Source organism: Anas platyrhynchos, chromosome 7, assembly GCF_047663525.1.
Source record: "Anas platyrhynchos isolate ZD024472 breed Pekin duck chromosome 7, IASCAAS_PekinDuck_T2T, whole genome shotgun sequence".
NCBI lineage: Eukaryota > Metazoa > Chordata > Aves > Anseriformes > Anatidae > Anas > Anas platyrhynchos.
The window spans coordinates 26,555,420-26,576,365 of NC_092593.1; the positions used below are offsets into that span (position 1 = coordinate 26,555,420).

The 20,946-nt window shown below is 47.3% G+C and overlaps 1 long non-coding RNA gene across 1 annotated transcript; it reads right to left on the reverse strand.

Annotated features, from left to right (window-relative positions):
• Positions 1-16,879: 16,879 nt before the first annotated feature.
• Positions 16,880-18,794, reverse strand: LOC110352192 (uncharacterized). Its single transcript, XR_002400788.4, has 2 exons — positions 18,407-18,794; positions 16,880-17,782 (listed from the first exon to the last, which is right to left on the reverse strand). It is a non-coding gene; the product is annotated as an uncharacterized lncRNA (long non-coding RNA).
• Positions 18,795-20,946: the final 2,152 nt, after the last annotated feature.

Consider the following 20,946-nt stretch of genomic DNA (forward strand, 5'->3'; position numbering starts at 1 on the left):
CCTCAAGGCACCTTCCTCCGGAGACCTTCCTTCCACATCCTTGAAAAATACAGGAGATGCAAAATTACCAATTATGGAGCTGTAGCTCTGCAAATATTTACATATCTGCTCAATTTTATGCACTTGAACAGTCCTTGGGGCTGTTTGAGGGTGTAAAATTAAGCATACGTGGAATTTTTTCCAGGCTCCAGCTTTCTACCTTACAGACCAGATGGCATCTCTTGGAAAGCTTTGTGGAACATTATATATAGAAACAATTCCATTTGTTATTCTAATTATTTGTTTGCTGAGCACTGACAGCATAGTTGATACGTTGCAGATGTTGAGAAATGGCTCTCTTTTCCAAGGAGCTTGTGACTTCGGTCAAAAGTGGCTACAGGGACTTGAGGAGGACAGCCTACCTGAACTGCTTTCTTGACAACCTGTTTGATTTTTACATGATGGCCTCATTTTCTTTGTGATACTCCACTGAATTCCACGGTAGCCAACTACAGAGCCTGTGGCAAGATTGCAGTGTGTCCTTGGGACACAGCAGCTTGATCATGGTACTCAAACTGGAGATTGAGTATAAACAGAAAAAAAAAGGCTGAGATTGCCAAGAGAAAGGTAGATTAAGTAAGAGAAAATATGAATTTATTTTAATTCCAAGAGCCCTTATATTTTTCTTAATCAGTTCTAGTGTTTAGCAATAGTTAACTGGTAGGAGCAGAATAATAACCACAGCTGTCCACTCAATATTGAACTTCTAAGAACCAAAATACTTTCCGTTCTTACCCTTTTTTTTTAGAATATTTTTTCCAAACCTAGTTTCAAGCCTGTGAACAAATTATTACTCGGCATGTGGCTGGAGGGAGAAATATTCTTCTGCAATAATTCAGTGGATAAAGAATTTAAGGGACGATCCCCCTGGCAAATGCTTGTTGTATTGCAGAGAGTATTCACCTGATGAATCAGTCTGATCCTTGCACTTGGGCTGCATCACACAGAGACAGTTTTTCAGAGGACTAATTTTCATCAGTTCCCCTCTGAAACCAGACCCCTTTGCAGTATTTTAGAATAGGTACACAGAAGGCAGAGCTACTCCAAATCAGGAGACACTTGTGATTTTGTAGGTTCATATATTTGTGTAATGAAAAGTATTCCCTCTCTTTCAAATCAAAAGCCAGATGAAATTCCTCAATTATTCATAAGTTGCACAAAATCATCATGATTCTTCAATATAGAGCTCTCAGGATTAGACTAGGAACCTAAACATCTCAAAGCCCTTACTTACCAGTTTCTCTCTTGAAGAGATTCTACCTGTGATGTGAGATTGTCAGCTTTAGTCAAAAGAAAGAGGAAAATCTGGATTTTATTTATTATTTATTCATTTTGCAATACTTCTATTTTACTTATTCCTGCTTTTTACTTCTTGTTTCATGCTAAGAAAGCATTTTGTTTTGTTTTGTTTTGTGTTTTTTTTTTTGTTTGTTTGTTTGTTTTTTTTTTTTTTTTTTTTTTTTTAAATCTCTGTTGGCAGCAAACAGGTAAAAGAATGAAGGAGAATAAATGCAGTCACTGATTACTCTTATCAGACTTTCAAAAGATAATGAAATGTAAAACCTTTAAAACTCAATTAGCGTGATGAAAATACCCCTACAAATCTCTGAAACAAACTTTGAACAAATGCACGTGTAGAACTCCAGGTCTTCATTTTTTTGTACCTCTAGGATCATTTTCATGTGTGGCTGAGCAAATATACAAGATACACACTGGAAACTGCCCATGCACTTCATATTGCAATGTTGCAGCTTCGGCTGCTTGGTTAAAGTGATGCTCAGGTCTCACCCGTGTGGCACGAGAAGCCGTGTAAGTGGCTGTCCAACAGGCTGGGTGGTGTGCGTCTCGGAGATCGGGCTGACTTAATGGGAGGCTTGGAGCTCAAGGAAAACATAACATTGCTGACGTAGGTCCTGAAAAAGAATGGGTCAGCTCCTCCCCTGAATTTAAATGGCTATAAAACTAGAAATTAATTACAGAACCACAGCATCCCAGCAACAGGTGAGGTCAGCAGGCAGCTCTGGAGATGCCCAGTCCCACCCCGCTCAAAGCAGGGATGGCTGGAGCAGGTCCCTCAGGGCCGTGTCTGGCTGGTTTCTGAATATCTCCACAGCCTCTTTGGGTACTCTGTGCCTGCACTCAGTCATGGTCACAGTAAAACTAGAATAAAATCTTATATTTAAATGAAATTTCTTGAGTTTCAGTTTGTGCCCATTGCTTCCTGTCCTGTCACTGAGCGCCACTGACCACAAGAGTCTGGCTCTGTCTTCTTTCTCCCCACAGCCTCGGGAATTTAGACACCCTGAGAACCCCAAAGTCTTTTCTTCTCCAGGCTAAATAACCCCAGCTCTCTGAGCCTCTTCTCATGGGGCAGACGCTCCAGTCCCTTTACCCAATTTGTGTCCCTTTGCTGAGCTTGCTCCAGTGTGCCCACGTCTGTCTGGTATGGGGCAGCCCCTGCCTGGGCACAGCACTCAGTTCACCAGTGCTGAGCAGAGAGGAAGGATCACCTCCCTCGACCTGATGGAGATACTTCTCCTAATCAGCCTCTGGTTTTCAAACTAGATACCAGTTCTTGTTTTCAAGCTTTGTTCCGTAAGTGTGAAGGATAAATTGGGAAAAAAGGCAAGCAAGCAAGCAAGCAAACAAACAAACAAACGAACAAAAAAGCCTGCAGCAGAAAGTGCAAGCGGAGAATGTCAGCCAAGTCACTGCATCTCGAGGCCGGGGCCCTGAGAAGAAATATCACACTGCCACGTTACTTGTTACAGCTTAAAGAGCTGGCACTGCAGCTGCTGGTGTTCAGCCACCATGTCTCTGGTTGCACCAGGTCTTCTGCAGGAAAGCGTCGGGCGTTCAGGGCACAGCTGGCATCAGCTCTGCTGCCTCCTGGCATCTCCGTGCACTTCAAGCTTTCCCATAGCCTACAGTGTCCAGAGGCATTTCGTTGGCTCCTCTGGTATTTCAGCCTTTGTCTCTTGCTCTAGGCTGGCATAAGAGAATCAGGGTTTGGACTTGAGCTGTAAGTGGAAGCTCCTGTGTGGGTGTGCTGAGGAGAAATTGAGGGGAGGGATGTCACGATGTCTTGCACTTAAAAGGGAAATACTCAAATAATGAAGCAATGTGGGAGCAGAAAGTGGGGAGAACTGGGGAAACAAAATGATTTAGCTGGCATATGATCCGTTGTGGCAAGAAACTTCATGATTTCAAAAGGCTTCCCAGTATTTAATAGAAATGCAGTAATAGGCTTAAGTGGAGAAAGGCATAAGGATAGGCATCATGTGATAGCTGTGATAAGAGAGATGTGTAATTGAGCTGGAGTGGAGGTGAAGGCTCTCCCCGCACGTACAGTGATATTACATTCTTTTCCACTTGGATGCCCTCTGCAAGCACACTAATCCATGGATCTGGAGAAGGATAATCTACCAACATCCAATTTTCTGGGATTTTTTTTTTTTTCCTGGATGAACCAATTTGTTCACTGAAAGGTGCAGGTGTTAACTCTTTCCTGGCTGAATGGACCTCCAGGATTAAAGGTGAGTTGGTTCACAAGAAGTAAGCAAGCTTGTGCTTCCACCTGTCTTCCCGGTGGCATGGAGAGGTTCCCCAACTTAGGGAGGACTTTCAAGATGGAAGATGTTAAATCACCACTGCAATTAAAATGTAGGTAAAGCCACGAGCGCGGGCTCTCAGAATTAGCTGAAGCTAAGAGAGAGGATTAAGCTAAAATGTTTTGACTGTGATCCATGCTCAGATCTATTCCCTGGAGGTCACATACAGAATTCTGGGCAAAGCCCAATTCTAACAGATATTCCTCGCTCGTACAAGATGAATGCATTTCTTTTTCCAACCACAAATGCCTTGAAGCTGGGATAAAAAAGGCTATTGTGCTTGGCTAGTGCTCATTCCTCCTGGTGCTGACAAAGCCCCATTGTTCTCCCCAGGAGGAGGAGGAGGAGGAAGGCCAGGGAGCAGGGTGTGGCCAGCACAGCCTCACAGAGAGCTTTGAGGGTTGTTTGCATCCAGTCACTCCTTCGCAAGCCACAATGAAAATTTTGCAGCTGCTATTGTCGTGGGGAGAGTTTGGATGGTCGCTGGTGTGTTGGTACATCTGCATCCTTACAGGGTGTGCTGGGAAGCAGTTCTGTCATCGTAACATGGCTCGTGTGCTTAGTGCAGGGATCCACGCGGTGGTGTTGCCTGTGCAAGCAGGGGCGTGGATCAGTGACTGGGTTCCTTCCGTCCCTGCAGTCACATCCATGCAGATGGCATCTGCTTGGCCTGAGGAAAAAGCAGCCTCAGGGGTGTTCCTGCCTCTGGCCAGGCCTCATGGAGGACTGCTCAAGGCTGGTGTGGAAATCTGTCGGGTGTTTGTATGGCAACAGTTTGCACATCTCTATCAGGAGCCTCCGTGTGTGTGTGCAGACAAGGTTTACCCCTCAGTAAATCTCACCCTCAGCCAGGCCAGGCTGCCATTTGGCCCAGCTGCAGGCCTGAGGGACACGGCCACCCCTCGAGGGAAGGGCAGCCCTCATGGGTTGGCTTCCTCTGCTGACCTCTATCTCTAGCACTGCTGGGGTTCATTTCGTCATGAGTGACAGTCTCCCGGAACCTAATTGCTCATTAAAATGTCATGTAGCAAGTTTCTCCCCAAGGAAAAGTAGCATTTTTATAACTCTTCCCGTACAAACACCCCCCCCTCCTGTTTTGCTGGTGTATGGCTGGGTGTTCCCCTTGCAGGGTGACCCTGGCCGCAGATGAAAGGGAACATCGGATGGGAGGTAATGAGTCCAGCTTCCTCCCATGAAGCCAGGCAGAGCAGTTCTGTAATGGTTTGCAAAAGGGCCATCATCTGAATTCCTGGAGCAAGGATGTTTACTTGCACCACCAAAGGGCCTGTCTCCCACCCTGCCGGGGCTGTGCTTTGCCCCCTGCAGCTGTAGGAGGACAGACGCTGTGTCCCCCCTCCCTGCACCCTCCTCCTGGCTTCCTCTGTGGAGGGTGGGCTGGGTCTTCTCTGTGCCTGGCTGGCTCCTCGTCTCCCCTGTCTCTCAGCAGAACTGTCCTCACTCCTGCCATAGCAGGGCCAAACTGATGTTTTCTCACCGGCTCTTGGATCCCTGCTTTATGGTGGATGACTGTTTGGCCCGGAGTTTCTCCCCATTTTGGTCCACAGCTCTGTGTGAGGTCCCCAGCCCAGAGAAGTGGTCATCTCACTCCTGGAGGAGGACAGTCTGCTGCCTCAGAGGCCAAGCAGTTTGCTCGGATAAGTGATAAACCACACAAGCATTGATGCTGCCACTTGGATCCATTAAGAGCATTACAAAGGGGACAAATGGTGGAAAGGGCCAAGTCATGTTTGTGGAATATTTTCTTTGCCATAAAGAGTGGTCCCAGCCCTCTGCTGCATGCCTGCTTTCTCCTGGCTGGGAAGGGAAAGGGCAGGCTGAAATTTCTCATCTTAATCTGTCCCTTGGCTTGATCATGTGCTAGCTTTTGCTGGGGGAGCAGCTCACATTTCTTTGCCAGCCCACAAGTTCCTCAAGGCTCCTAGCTCTGCTCATTTTTAATTAAATGTCTCATTTACCAGCATGCTTACTTGATGGCTTTGTGTCCCACACAGCTTACTGCTCATTCCCCACCTCCAGCTCTGCAGAGGGGATACATGCACATCAGTTTGTTTAATGTAGGATCCTAGCTAGAGGTATTACTGTCAGATCAGACAGATGGACACAAGAAAGCATTTACCTCCCTCTGTCTCTGCTACCCTGCCTGGCTCGGGAGGGCAGAGGCAGCTGCTGATGAAAGAAGGAGACAGGCTTCCTTTATTATTCCATCAGGGCAGGAGACAGAGAGCACTTGACATGAAAGAGCATCCCTTGGGGTGGCCGCGGTGGGCCGGGCTGTCACCGTCTTGCTTTCCAAGAGGATGCCCATTGCCTTGCTGAGGCAGCATCCCCAGTGAGCAGAGGAACGGAGAGCAGTAAGAGGGTTGGTGGTTGCTGTAGAAATTGATGAAGTAATAGGCTTAGCCTGCTGTTTCCTTTCTCATCGTTTCCATACTTGTTTGTTAGGGTGGATGGCAGCACGCCTGCAGGCACCGGGGGCTTTCTTGCAATGCGAGTGTGGCCGTACCTGGCAGCATCTGGAAGGGCACGGTGGTCGCAGCAGCAATTCTGTATCTTTAAATGCCAGAGCTTTCAGGAAAAGGAGTAGGGGTCAGGAGTCTGATGTTGGATTTAAAAAATTAAAATTAAAATTAAAAAAAAAAAAAAAAAAAAGCAAAAATCAGTACTGAAATCGAAGGATTTAGCCCAGATTTGCACTGCTTGTCTGAGATCAAAATATGGACATTTGTTCTAAATAAAAAAATATCAGCCTCTCTTTCTGGTAAGCCAGCCAGCTGGTTAAAATTGCACAAACACATTGCAATCAAAACATATCTCCGTAGCTGTGATTTTTCCCTGTGGCCATGACGGGATGTCACCTCTAAGGGGCAGTGTGTGTGTGCATTACAAGGCAGGGATCAGACGGGCAGAGATAACATACTGCTGAGATCATTCTGCAGTGGCAAGTTGTTTTTCTGGCTGAGAAACAAGACATAATATATAAAGTTGCTTTAAGGACAAGAATAACAAACATGCTGCATAAATAATGTAAAGCAAGAAGAAAGTCCAGCACTGTTTAGAATATTTTATGAGGAATTTATTGCTGTTAATTGAAGGGGAGAGATTGATCACTGAGGAATCGAGCTCATTACTTAACAAAACCTGGATAAATGGTGTGTCACTTCTCCGTTCTGCTTAGCATTCTCCTCCCGAAGCCTTTCTGTTTATGGAAAAAAAAAAAAAAAAAGTATTTCAAACCAGATAAGAAGTGACGCCCCAGGTTCCCTCCCCTATTCCCACATAAATGCATTATAAAATAGAGACAGGCAGGCTGTAATTCTCTCTCCTTCCTTTTCTTTTCCTGCTCCCCGACATTTTGAGATGCATTTTGAACCTCAGCAGACAATAAACAAGGGGGCAAGCAGATACAAACAAGAACTGGAGGGGTGGAGGAGCCCTCTGTTCTGTGCCCATACTCTGCTCTCCAAGGCTTCCCGTGGCTGCGTGCAGCAGATCGGGGCTGCCAGGCACACCGAGCAGCAGGCTGCTGTGCTGCTCCCAGCGCCCAGGAGCCCTGCCAGCCAGAGACCCAGCACCGGGGGCACCTCCCTGTGAGCCTCAGGGCCCGATCCGCACCTGCAGGACAGTTCTGATAACAAGGATGCCTACGTGAGGTGCCTCCAAAGGTCCTTGCTGTTAATTTGGTAGGGGAAGAAGCAGGGGGAGGTGAAAAGGCAGCACATTATGCTTTTTTTTTCTTTTTTTCTTTTTCTGCTTTCAATTTAGATGTATTCTCCAGGCTTTGAATAGGTGCCTGTAATGAGCTGGCTGAAAACAGAAATATTACCGGAATTAAAATAAGATGAGACTCACTTGGACATGCCCAGGGATGCTGATTACACCCAACCACTGCAGCCACTCTCTGCTGCCTGTGTAATATTCATTTTCCAATTGTCAGCACCAGGCCAGGGAAATTAAAGGGCATTGTGTAGGTATTAGAGCCTAACCTTGCTTTGTACATGTGGAAATGTGTGTGTGTGGGGGGGGGGTCAGCTGAGAATTGCTGAGCCCAGTCTCAGCAGCCACAGAGACAAGCGAGGGGGCTCCATCACCCAGCAGACCCCTGTGTGGGGCCTGGGCAGCACCGGGCTGGAGATGTTCAGAAGTGGGGCTGATACGCCGTGTCTGCCCTCAGCTGCAGAGATAATCAGCCCTAGACTGGAGTTACACAGGTCTGCATATGGCCCTGGGTAAGCATTACGTGATCTGATTTCATGGAAGCAAGATAATTTCCAAATAAATCTTCATTTTCCCAGCTGTGTTCAACAAAATATCCCTGAATCTCAAATCGTCTCAGTTAGGTCTGTTTTTCCTAGTGAAACACTTTGATTTTGTCTTCAGCATGACGTTTTTATTTTTGGATTTCCATTTTATTTTGATCTTGTTTACACTGCGTATAGCTCAGCAAAACTGCTCAAATCCAAACTGTTTCAACCCAAAGCAAAATTTCTTCCAGTCTTCAGTTCACCAATGTTTCATACCTAATGTCAGCCTGAAAATATTTTCACCCCATGTTTTTCACCATGTAGTTTCATTGCTAACTCATCAAACTTCAACTGTGGTTTCAGTGAGCCCCTCCCTTCTCCACCGCCCAGTCACCAAAGCCCAACAAACTCTTTGCAGGGCTCAGGTTTTATAAGATCCTCTGTCTGGACATCTACCAGCAGGGCTCCCAGCACTATGGAGTGCACCACGTAGCAAAGAGAAGTGGAGTTTCCTTTTAAATGGCAGGGGATCATTCTTCTTTACATTTGTCAGTTGTAGTTCATTAGCATCGGCTTGTTAAAACGTTCAGGAGATGACTGTCTATTTGTCTGGATGAAAATATGTAAAGTTTAGTCATGGGCAAATTACTGAGGTTTTCGTTTCCTTTTTAAAAATAAAAAAAATAAAAAAAATCTATGGGACTGTGATGAAACTCAGGCCTAATTAAGTATGGGATTTTTTAATACTTTCCTTGGTTATTGCAAAGAAAATTCAAGGGTCGTAAGGGAGTGCAGCCAATTAAGAAGAAATCAAAGTCTTGGGTACTTTTTCTACAATATTCTCCTATCTCATTTCTGCAAAATGTTCCTACAAACCTAAGGAAAATCCTTGCGTCTGAGCAGGCAGCACATGGCTGGCTTTCTTCCTTGGGCCTTCAATGGCTTCTGAAGGACCCAGGGTGGAAGCTGCCCCACAGAAGGTGCCAAGTGTCACCTGCTGGGTCCCTCTGAACCTCGTGGCTGGGTTGAGGTAGGGGAGCCGGTGTCTGGGTAGGAAGACAACACGTCCCCCTGCCTTGTGCTGACTCCTACCTGCCACAGGTGGACCCAGCACTGAGGAGTCCACAGGGACTGCTCCATCTGTGCTAGGGAGCCGTCCTCCAGGCACCTCGGGATCCTCCGACGGCCTGTTTGTCCTCATGCCTGTCCCTTTCCGCTGACTGTACACAGATCCCCTAAACAGCAGCCCAGGGCGTCTGGCAGACTGAATCTCTCACAGGTTTTTTCAGCATAGATGCCGCATCAGGCAGCTAAGTTTGTCTTCAGCCTCACAGTTGGCTGTGTGAATCCAGCCTCAGCTGCTTCGTGATAGAAGCACAACACTGACATTTTCCTGTGTTTTTTAGAAATGGGCTTAGTCAAATGGTTACAAAGAATTTGAACTTTGGAAAGCGAACATTTTATTATTTTTTTTTTCTGGGGGCCCAGTGCTGGAGAAGACAGGTGATGCATGATATGGCATTAGGCTCTTCATTTGCCGAGCGCTGCAGAGATTAGATTAAGCTGCTTGGACCGTACATGTGGCTGAGCCGAAGCGCTGCCAGGAGGAATCCTGTCCTGTCTGCTTCAGCGATGGGGGTACGACACCTCTCCTTAAGAGCCCTGGTGGTGCCCAGGGTCGGGCTGGTCACGGTGCCAGCAGCGGGTCAGCGTGCGTGCCTCTCTATTTGCGTGTCTCTACGTGTCCCTTGGGCCATTTGTCTCACGTCTGGCAGGATGGCCCTTCCGTGTCCTCGTGCATTTGCAGACAGTGACACAGAGCTGTGATATTCCCTTCCTCCACCTCCTCTCCGTGTTGAAATTGAGAGAATTGTAACAGAGTGGTTTCCAGCAGAGAACAGGAATCAAGAGCAGGGACTGAACCCTCACATGTATTCATGACCACGCACACTTTTATGGACCCAATAGTACTGTCAAGCATTTCATGGGGCTTTCTATCAAGGACACTATATAACAATAAGTTGTATTGTACTGCACTTTCAGTGAATATATGAGGTAATTGGTGTGCAGTTCCCTAGACTAATACTGGAAGACAGGCACCTGTAGACAGAGAAAATGAAGTTTAAAAATCTCTTTGCTGACTGCGTTTCCCTGTCTGTGAGAGCAAAGCACAGCCAGTAGCAGCCGTAGGTCACTTGTTCTTAACCCTCTGCTGCCTCCCTGCCTTAGGAGGATGGAGCTGGGGGCGGGTTTCCTATAGGAGTGGAGCTTCTTCGTTCAGCTCCTCTGGGCACGGTGTAAATCCCTCTTGAACCCAGCCCTTGGTGCAGTGCCTGGCTGGGAGCTCGCCTGCTGCTGAAGCGCTGAGTAGGGCCGTGGCTAGGAGGAAGGCAGTATATTTTCTCCTCACTCTGTGAGCCATCACAGAGCCGTTTCTCTGAGATGCTGAGTCCCAAGCATCAGGAACGTGATTAGGTTGAGTCATGCTTTCATATAGATTTCTTTATTATTATTTCTAACATTTACCCACTTTGCTGTGCACAGTAATATTTATGGGGAGCATGGCCATCCATCCATAAATCCTGCTGGTGCTGTGCCTAGGGACAACCGCTTGCTAGGCAGCAGGACTTTACAAACGTAGTCAGTGTATTCAAGCCCACCCATGGTGATTTATCTCTGACTTAATCTCGGCAGGAGGAGGCCGTGCTGGCAATGCTGCCATGCCCGCGGCGGCTGAATAGCAGCTTACAGTGCTAGCAGCACCGTGTGCCATGGTAAGCTGTGCTCAAGGCAATCTGCCACCCATTGCTGCCGGGGCTGGTTGTGGATTCAGATCACCTACCCAGGCATGGGAATGTGAACTGGCACGTCACTGGAGGCCCCGGAACTTTATTTCCACCACACTGTGTGTGTGCACCAGCGAGGTAGAGAGTGCCATCCGCTGACCAAGTGGTAGAGCAAGTGCAAAGCACGAAGAAAAGTGACTTGGAGAGGAGACCTGTGATTCACAGGGGTTCTCCCTTAATACAGCAATGAAAAAGCAGTGGCAGGATTTTCAAAAAAAATGTACTGAGAAAAAAAGAAAGGTTTCTGTGGACGTTGCCCATTGGGTCTAGCACTTCATGGCAGAGCAAGAGTCTTTAGGCTGTGAATGCTCTGAAGGCAAGGACGATCTTTGTAGCCCTTGTCTGTGTAGCACAAACAAGAAAGGAAAATGGTGAGGCAGCCTGATCTGTCTTCCTGGGTGCTGCTCTAAAGCAAACGCTACCGATAGGCTAGGTAAAATAGGAAGCAGAAGCAGGTATGGTTGTCAGTCTGCTTTTCTATAACAAGGTCGTGTAGCTACCCACTAGCAGTATCGCAACTGTGTTGTCATAAGGCAAATTATGTAAATGGTATTTGGCATTTTTAAGATGGCTGCAGCGTTATGGTCTAAACAGCTCTGTACACCCTACTGACCGTCATACTCTTCCATGTTATTGTTTAAGCGTGTCTGAAGACAAATGTTTTATATTAATTTTAATTTCCCTTAAATTGTGTTATTTCATGCTATCGAGCAAATTAATCCACTGAATCAAGGACAATTCTTTCTGTTGGGCAGCTCATCTTGCTCATTATTCATTTCTGAAGGAGCAAAAATGCTTTATGTAACGCCATTCTTCTACTTGCAGCGCGCCCTGTAAATATGAGGCTTTTTTTTCTTCAGTCATTGTGAGCAGTTAGGTTGGGAGCTGGCTGGAAGCTGCCCTTGTAGCAACAGAAAGTACTGAATTGGTTTAACCCAAACCTGTAATGAATCTAGGGCCCTTGTAGCTGGGAAGTTTGCCCTGGGATTGCTCTGGGGACAAGGAAGCAAGCACATCACCTTCTAGCATACGCCCAGGAGCCGCACGTTGCCTGCACTGAACTTCACAAGCATTTTCTCAGCAGAATAAAACCAAATCCAAAATGTGTTGCTGGGCAGAACAGCTGCTCTGAGGAGCTGTGATGTTCTGGGAGGCCTGGCTGCTTCCCCAGGGGTCTGGGAGCCCAGTTACCACAGAGCCGAACCTTTTAACCTAGGTGTTTGGGGAAACAACAACCTGGCACATCTGGCTGCAAAATACCAGCGTGGATTATTGTTGGCTATTGCAATATCCAGTGCAGTGTGCACTTTCTGGACACCTTTTGGTGTCCTGGTGTAGGTCACACTCATGGTGTTCCCACTGGCTTCTCCCAAAGCACAGGGTGAGGGGACTGCGGGGTGGATTTGGCCTTGTGCACCGCAGCCCTGCCAGGGAAAGGACTCAGGGCAGGGAGGCCAGGAGCTGGGCTGGCCATATCCCACAGCCCAGTAACACATGGCAGATGGTGGCACAGGGCAGGGCGGACATCCAACTGATAGGAAAAGCGCCCAGGGGCTGGGGGTTGCCTGTGGATGCTGCAGCCCCGCAGACGTCCATGCGTGGCACTCCTGAAGGGCTCCTCAGGCCTGGGGGCTCTTGGCTGGGGGCTGGCAGAAGGCCCCTCATGAGAGGGAGGGAGGCCCAGCTGAGATTAAGCTGTGCTGCTTCTCCTGGAGGTAGAAAGTCTCTGGAAGAGCTAACCTAATTTCTTACCCCTTCCCCCCTTTTTTCTTTTTTTTTTTTTTTCTTTTTTTTGTTTAAGTGAGACAGGATTGCATTTTCATCCTTGTAGACTAATCTTGCTCATTCAAAATTGTTCATTCAACAGGAAAGTAAACAGCTCTCTGAGCTGTACTTCTCTCCCCCACTTCCTTGGCAAGAGAGACCTGTAAAAGAAGAAGATAAATAACATGTCAAACATGGTCTGGAGAGGCTTCAGCTGAGCAGTTTCTGGCTTCCCCTGCCTGTCCTCCAGCTGCTGTGCCCCTTGTAACTTCAGTGGCTGCACACAGGCTCAGCCTGGCTGCGGTTTCGTTCAGCTGGATCAATGCTTCCAAATATTTCTCTGATTTAATGGTTTCTGCCCAGGCTGAGGCTTCAAACTTCTCCTTACACGGACTAGGAAAAAGCATGTAATGACTATTTCACCTCTCTGCAATGAATGGACAGTCAGTATGTGTAGGGAGAAGATTTCAGGGAAGGTGCTGGGTCAGAAACCCTTTCTGTGTGTGCAGGGGTCCCATGTGTCAGCTTTGCATGTACCTCATCGTAAACCTCCATCGCTGGGCTTCCCCGGGAAGGCAGACCTCATGCTCAAACAGCATTAATCACGTTTTTATGTGATGACTGCCAGAGCTCCTCCACGAATCTGCCCTGAAAATGCCTTTATGAAGGAAAATTACATTCAAACAAAGCTGAAAGGTATCTGCTTTCACCAGAAATTTCCTGTTATTTGTCAAAAAGAAGCATATGAACAAATCCCAAATGGCTGGGTTCTGAAAGCGTGGTGCCCCACACCAAACCTGCTGTTCTCTACCTTGCCCCATGCAGGGTCTTGCTCCCGCGTGGAGCAGAGCCACGTCCCCAGAGCAGGGGCAGCCAGAAAGGTGGCAGAGCACCGCCAGGCTTGGGATACAGCCAAGGTGCTAAAGGGCCAGGGAAGGAGGGGAACAGGAGGTATTTAAGCTGCAAATGCCATAGAGGTATTTCAGAACGCATATATTGGGGGGTTGGATTTCTGCCAAAAACCTGAAACTTCTCTGAAACAGAAAAAGGGCAAGGTTGTTAAAAACTTCCACAGGAAAAAAAGATCGATTCCAGTCATCTGTAATGACTAAGCTAAATGATGGATATGTTCTGATAACCTAATTACAGTTTAGAAAACGGATTGCGTGTTCTGATCAGGTGCTCTGCTATGCACACCTCAAACACAAAGTATTAGAAATCACCTGCAGTTTCTAAACTCCCAGGGATCCTCAAATGAGAGGCACTGGGGGTGTGATACAAGATGTGGGTCTTGAGCTGGAGCTCTGAGTAAATCTGCCCATCTGTGATTTTCCAGAGCTGTTTACTCCTTGGTGTCAGCCCTGTACAATACTATTTGGTGACTCTTTTCCCTGCCTCCTCCCACGAGAAATGTCCTTCCACAATTGCAGTGACTAAAGATTTCAGGTCATCTTTTTAAGAGTGGCACAAGAGATGTAGCTTCTTCACAAACTCCACGATCACAAATAATAACAGCTTGGTGTGTAAAGTTGTAGGATTCCAGTTAACATCCTCCTCTCAGGCATTCGGTGAATCTCATCAGTTATGATATGCTGCTGTCAGTAAAGCAGGTAACTCCATTCATAGCAGCTGAAGATCATAACATGTGGGGGAAGCAAAATAGCAGAACCAACATTAGCTGGGAGCAAAGACGTTGCCAGAAATGTAAAAAGGAAGCAAATTTCAGTCAGGGAGCATTTCAGCATTTCAGTAAGGGAGCAAAACAGGACAGTTACAGCAAATTGTGTCATGAATGGCAATCAAGCATTTAAAGGGAAGACAAGGTAGCTTTCCTTTTTTTCTTTTTTTCTTTTTTTCCTTTTTTTTTTTTTTAAGTAAAGTAAAATCTGTCTAAAGTATAATCTGTTTCTAGCTGGCAGCTGTGAGGGAGAAAGATTTTTAAAAACTCATGTTGATTAAATTAAAAGCTTAATTTTTGGAGAAGCATTTGATATGCAACCACTTGCACTTGAAGAAATTTCCATTTCATAAGAACAAAACACAATCCTTCCCACAATTGGTTTATGGATTGATTACAGTACATCAAAAAGAAGCAAGTAGATTGATTCATAGCTGTTTGCATGCGTGTGTTTACAAGCCACTTAGTGCATGTGCAAGCTGTTTGATTTATAATAATGCGCTGATAGAATTAACTGTGTGCAAGATGCTCTGCAAGACAGGGACTCAACCCAAACAGTTTATGGAATAAATAACCCGGCACTGGAGAGAGGATGCAGTACTCTGGGATATATTGTGGCTGACTGGGACAGTTTTCCGTGTGTTTCCCTTAAGCTATAATGTCTGGAACTTCTTTTTTAAAGGGGACTCTTCAACGGTGTGATTTGTTTGTGCTGCTCAGGAGGCAGGCTGGGTGCTTTCTGGAAGTTGTGTTTTCAGAGGTGTGGGTTAGAAGGCTGGAGATTTAAGAGCAGAGGAAGAGGCAAGGTTGAAGGCTTGGAGGCAAATGCAAAAGGAGTCACAACTGAGGTGGAAGAAGGTGGCATGGCTGGTGAACTGCGCAGATTAAATAAACAACTCGGGCATGATAAGTGATGCTAATATGGACAGAGCACTCCTACGGCAAGATCTGGGTTACTTCATAAACTGGATTCTTTTAGAAAGCTGGCGCATAGATATAGCTGCTGGGAAGGTCATGTATACACAAACCAAGACTGCAGGTTATATTTGCAGTTTGGGACCAAATACTAGAAAGCAGAAAGTCTGGAAAGGAGGTAGGGGCTATTTTGGGTGGATGAACGAATGTGAACTACTGTGAAGCTGGGGCTACGAGGGCTGATGCAATCCTTGGGCAAGTAAGCAAAGGGATTAGTAGGGCTTGGGAGGGAATCACATCACTTCTTGATACAGGATTTCTGAGAGATCTGCTGGACTCTGTGTCCATGCTCATTCTCAAACATCCAGAAAAGATGCAAAAAAAATGGAATAGCAGTACAAAAACAACTGGAAAAAGTATTTGCAGCCCTGCCAATTCTGCTTCTCAATGAGAGACTTAAAAAGCTGTTTCAGGCCTTTCCCTGCTTATCCAAAAGGTTAAGGAGTAATTTGATTGAGACCTACATGTATAAGCATTATTTGGGAAAAAAAAATCTGATGCTAGTCTTCCATCTGGGAAAGAAACCCCAGCAGAAAGGAAGACAAACAGACAAGGTACCCGGAAAACTAGATTCCCCTGTACCAGCTGCTCTGCAGGAGCTGTTTGTCCCCTCTCTGCAAGCGTGTGTTTATCCCTCTTTCCCTGGAAGCCAGGCTCCCCTAATAAATCACCTCACCATTATTGCAGATAGCTGCAGGTAAGAGCCTGAATGGGGATGATTACCACAGGGAAGCTGACCTGTAGTAATTTTTTCCCTTGAGGTGAACTGTTCAAATGTTGAAGTCCATGGAGAGGTCCAAGGGCTGTCAGCTGAGGCTAGACACATTTGGATGAAAGATATGATGCATTTATTTTTAACGGGGAGGGTTAAATCTTTAGGTCAAGCTATCTAGGGATGTAGTATGTTCTCCACTAGCTGCAGTCTTTTAATCAAGACTAGGTGTCTTTGTAAAAGACACGCTCATCGCTCAAACAGAAGTTACAGGTTCGACACAGAAATTCCTGGATGAAATTCTGTGGCCTGTTAGGCTAAATGATCATAATGAACCTTCCCTGGCCTTTCACTCTACTAATCTGTGAAAAATGAACAGAGGATTGAGAGGCAACCAGGAGCTGTGCAGTTCAGATCGTGGAAAGCAAGGACAAGAAGATTAAATTTGGTTAAAAGGTACAAACAAGTTACAGAGGTGCTTGCCAGTGCAGTGGGCAGAGAGCTGGGTTTGGTCATGGCAAATCGGGGTACATGGGAGGCAGGCTTGGGAGAGCCTGGGAAGCTCAAAGAGAGCAAGAGTGAGCAAAGGAGACGTACTGATGCAAGTGGCAGAGACAGTGCGATGGAGAGACAGGCAGAAAATACACCCCCAGTGAAGGAAGTGACACTGCCGACCTAGGGGATTAGGCTGGAGAGTGATGAGCCAGTTCTGACAGCAAAGGGAGGAGAGAGCGATCTGGGAAGAAGGGCGAGGTGAGACGGCCTGGGGGGAGTGTGCAGAGACAGAAAGTCTGGGCGCTGAGGAGGAGGGGGGAGAGCAGGAGAGAAGGCCTCGAGAGGGGTTTGCTTAGGACAGCTCCAGAAGTCAGCAGAGCATGCGCCTCCATTCAGACCGCACACACTTGACTTTTCTGGCAGGGTTACCTGATGGCAGGATTACCTGATGGCATTAAACCCATGCTACCCAGGAAAAATACAGGAAAAAGCGTTCACATGATCTAAAAGCAGCATGTTCATTTTTAACCGCTCCATGACCAAAAATAAATTGTACAGTCATCCAACTCCAAAATACCAGACCGAAGGCAGAATAGTTAGAACTCAGCAAGTTAGGTAATTTTGCACTGAATATAAATGAGACTTACAAGATAAATGACATTTAGTGACATTAATTAACTGATTAAATTAAACCTGATATTTTAATCAGAATTTGTTTATGCAGAGCTCTGGATAAAAAGAAATGGAGTTTAACCTAGTTACTTTTAAAATTCCAGTTACCATAACAACTTCTTGTGATATCAATTAAAGGTGGTCTTTCCTTTATAGTATTTTTAGAACTTGAGTTACCATAACAACAGAATGCTGCTTCATTTGCAAAGAGTTAAAGTATGTTGTTGTTCTTTAGGAAACAATCAAAATAAAGTGGGATGCCAGGAATTAATACCCCAGAATGGCTGCGCAAACAGCATTTTTCAAACACCTCACTCGTGGCACGAGAGGCTGATGGATCTCCTCCAGTGTGACAGGCTCAAGATGTTCCTTGGTTGCTCAAATCAGAAAGAGATTATTTATCAATTGGGGAAGAGCGAGGCTGTCAGGCACCAGAGGTATTATGAGCTGTCAGATCTGCAAGGAAAAACGAAGCAATAGGAAATAAATTCACCTGGCCCTCAAGTGCTTCCGGAGGGCCAGCAGGAGAGCCTCTCAGAGCCGAGGCGCTGACCCCGTGCCTTCTTCCCTGAGATCCCCGGTGGGGAAAGAAAAATGCTGGCAGATCATTGCAAGGACTTTCTCTCCGCTGTGCCGACCCCCCAGAGGTTAGTGCGAGCATCCTTCTATTCTACCTCCGGCTGCTCATCATCTCCTGTGAGGGGGTTTCCCATGTGCAGGGGCAACACCTGCTGAAAGAAAGAGAACAGACTTGGTCTGAACTGCCTGCAGAGGGGCCTGGATGATGTTAGTCTCTTGGCCCAGCCCCACAAGAACCTCCGTGAGACAAAAGCATGAGTAAGGTACAAGCCAGATGAGTGGCGCTGGTCAGGAAGCACAAAGGACACCACAAATACACGCACTTGTGTATTTGTGTACGTTCACCACAAAGCTAGCTCAGGGCTTACACCTGTACCACTGTGGTCCCAAGACTGACTTTAATGTAACGACTGCTCTGAATTGCCTCCAGACGGGACAAAACAGTAACTAGAAATAATGGCGAGTCCTGAGCCTACACACTGCTGTTTGCTTGCACCTTCCCCTGGCCACTGTCAGCTGTTGGGGGTGTCCTCTGCAGGGGCTGTGCAGGTGGAGCTTTCCTCTTCTTGCAGAGGTGGATCTTGGGGATCCCGTTTACTTGTGTGTAGAGCAAGGGGTGGCCTCTGGACACCTAGAAGGCCTTGAATCTGCAAGGAAAGTGCCTTGCAGCAAACAGCAGCCCATGAAGCATGGGAGTAAGATGTTTCTTGCCTCGTAGGCATTGCTATTCAGCAGAGGATGCGGCAACACAAATGCAACTCTCCTTACATTACCTGGGCCTTCCAGTAGATACGCGGGCTCAAAGATGCTGCAGGCTGTTACCAAACTGGAAAACACAGCCCAGTGTGTGAATGCACAGACTGCTGCCCCCTGAGCTGCACACTGATTGCAGAGGAAAAGGAGAATCGTACTGGATTTCTGCTATTTCAGCTGTAGCCACCTTGCATTGTTGTGCAGTGACCCTGTGTCCAGGCGAAGCTGTGCAGGCAACAGCCTGACAGTAGGAGAGGCAACCCTGCATTCCTCATTTGATTGCTGTTCTTCCCTAATGAGGTTTTAAGAGGAAGAGGAGGAGGGCACACGGGAATTTGCATGCACTCATGTGTCTGGGGCTTATTTAATTAAAAGACAATATAAATGTCAGCTGCTGCAGGTTGCAGTCTGGAGCACCTTCCGCCACCCCCATCTGCCCTCCTTCCCCCTGTCAAAGCAAATAGAAAAATAAGCTGGGGGATGGAGGGGATCCCAGCACTGCTGCAAAATGCCAGCTTGGCTGACTTCTGCTGGGCTGGCTAGGAGGGACTCAAGGCCTCCCAAGCCAAGTCAGAGTGCCTGCCTGTTGCAGACGTGACCTGGGGGCAGCCTCTTCACGGGGAAGCTTCCTCCTCCTAGCGGCAGCCACCACGAGGCCGCCCCAGCTGCCCCTCACCGCTGCTCTCACGCAGTTGCCACATCCTTGGCCCTGCTGCAGGTGGCATCTGTGAAGGCTCCTGGCCCGTTTAGGCCAAGATGTGCTGCCTCAGGAAAGGCTGTCATGTGTTACACCGGGACCAGCTCATCTTCCCCACGCGGCTGAAGATGTGCTCGCACGGCCTGGTGGAGCTTTGTGTGCGGGGTGTTGTCAGCAGGAAGGGGGCCCCGAGGAGCTGGGGCCATGGTGGGGCCGTGCTGCTGCATGAACTCGCCCAGAGAGGTTGCCTATGAGCTCCTGAGGGAACCCGAGTTTGTAAAAGGGCAGGAGGAAAGCTTCATATCCACCTCCTCGCCTCTGACATCGCCTTGTGTTAGCCCCCCAGGCTGGGCCGCACTGAACATATGGCACTACCTGCGATTTTATTGCTTGAACAGGAACTGAAGAAATGTGTCATCTCGGGTTTCTTTTACCAGCGAGTTCCCCTTTCCATTAAGCCTGCAACCTGGGTAGCTTGTGCTGTGGGGACGGTGCTGTGAGAAAGGCTGAGGGTGGGGTGTAAGTGCCAGAAGCCACTAGCTCGTGTCCCGGCACTCCCCAAAGTTCCTGGAGTCCCAGCGTAGGCCCTGTGATCCCAAGGCTCCCCTTTTTGTCCGAGTACACTGCTTCTATTTGAATGGCAGCCATCCTGCCTGTGGCAGGCAGGGTTTGCATATGCTGGGGCTGGTGCATGGTTTTACTGGGCTCACGAGCAGTGGTTCAGAGCGAGCTGGCTGCGAGCAGGGCTTCCCTCTGCGGGGCTGTACGCGGCCTGTGCCAGCTCCTTCCCCAGCCTCCACACAGAGCCGGGCACTTGGGGATCCTGGCTCCCGGCAGCTGCAGTCGCTGGCAGTGAGCGTGGCAAATGTGACTCTGGTAAATGGCTGAGGCTGTGCACAGAGCAGAGTGCACAGAATAGGGTTAACACAGAACGTTAATTTGTGTGAATCCCTCCTGTACAGGGCCCTGCGAGGTGCTAAGCTCCATAGTTTCTGTGGTTCTTTCCTTTTGCATCCTCACATTGGCTCCAAGGAAAGCTGGCCGTATGGAGAGAGTGGATTGTTTTACTACTGCAAAAAGGAAAATCATGAGAAGAGGGAAATAAATGTATTGACAAGTGAGACGAATAAATGTTCCTCTTGCCTGCACTATATAGAGGTGTTTGACATACCGAATTATGACATAACTGTAGGAGTAATGGTTGCAGCTGTTGCCTTTGTAAAATGATCTGCAAACCCACATGCTAATAAGTAAGACAACATGCCTAAGTCATTTTATACCGTGCCAGAAGACTAATCCCATGCCATGCATGCACAGTGCCAAAAGTGGTCATATCACAGCAGTAGGATCAGTCCTGGAATAATCACATCCTTAGGAAAAAATCCTCTGTGTAATACAATGAAATCCCACTTAAACAAGTCAACCTCGTGAATCTATTAGAGCAGCATCCCCAGAGTACTGCTACCGTGGTGCGCTTCTAGCACAAACTGGAACGCTGGTGTGTGAAAATGAAGACAGGACCAGAATATTTACTCAGGTGAAAATAGGCTGCTTTTGGGAATCCTAGTGGGGAGAGAGACAGAAGATCTGCAATTGTCATAATGAGGATATTGAAACCTAAAAACATGTACACAGCCAACCTGTCAGCCTGGCTTTGCGCCCCTAATCCATATAGAACTCCCCTTCTCTTCTGCAGGAATCTTCTTTGAGCTAAGATGCAGGATCATCCCCCTAATCTAAAGAAGTTCAAGCCCTTGCTGCATTTTTCAATTCATACATTCATCCTGAATAGGAGCAGGATGTCAGAAAGTCCCGAGGCAGCTTTGCAAATCGCATCCTTTAGTCCTACATAGTCTGGATTGC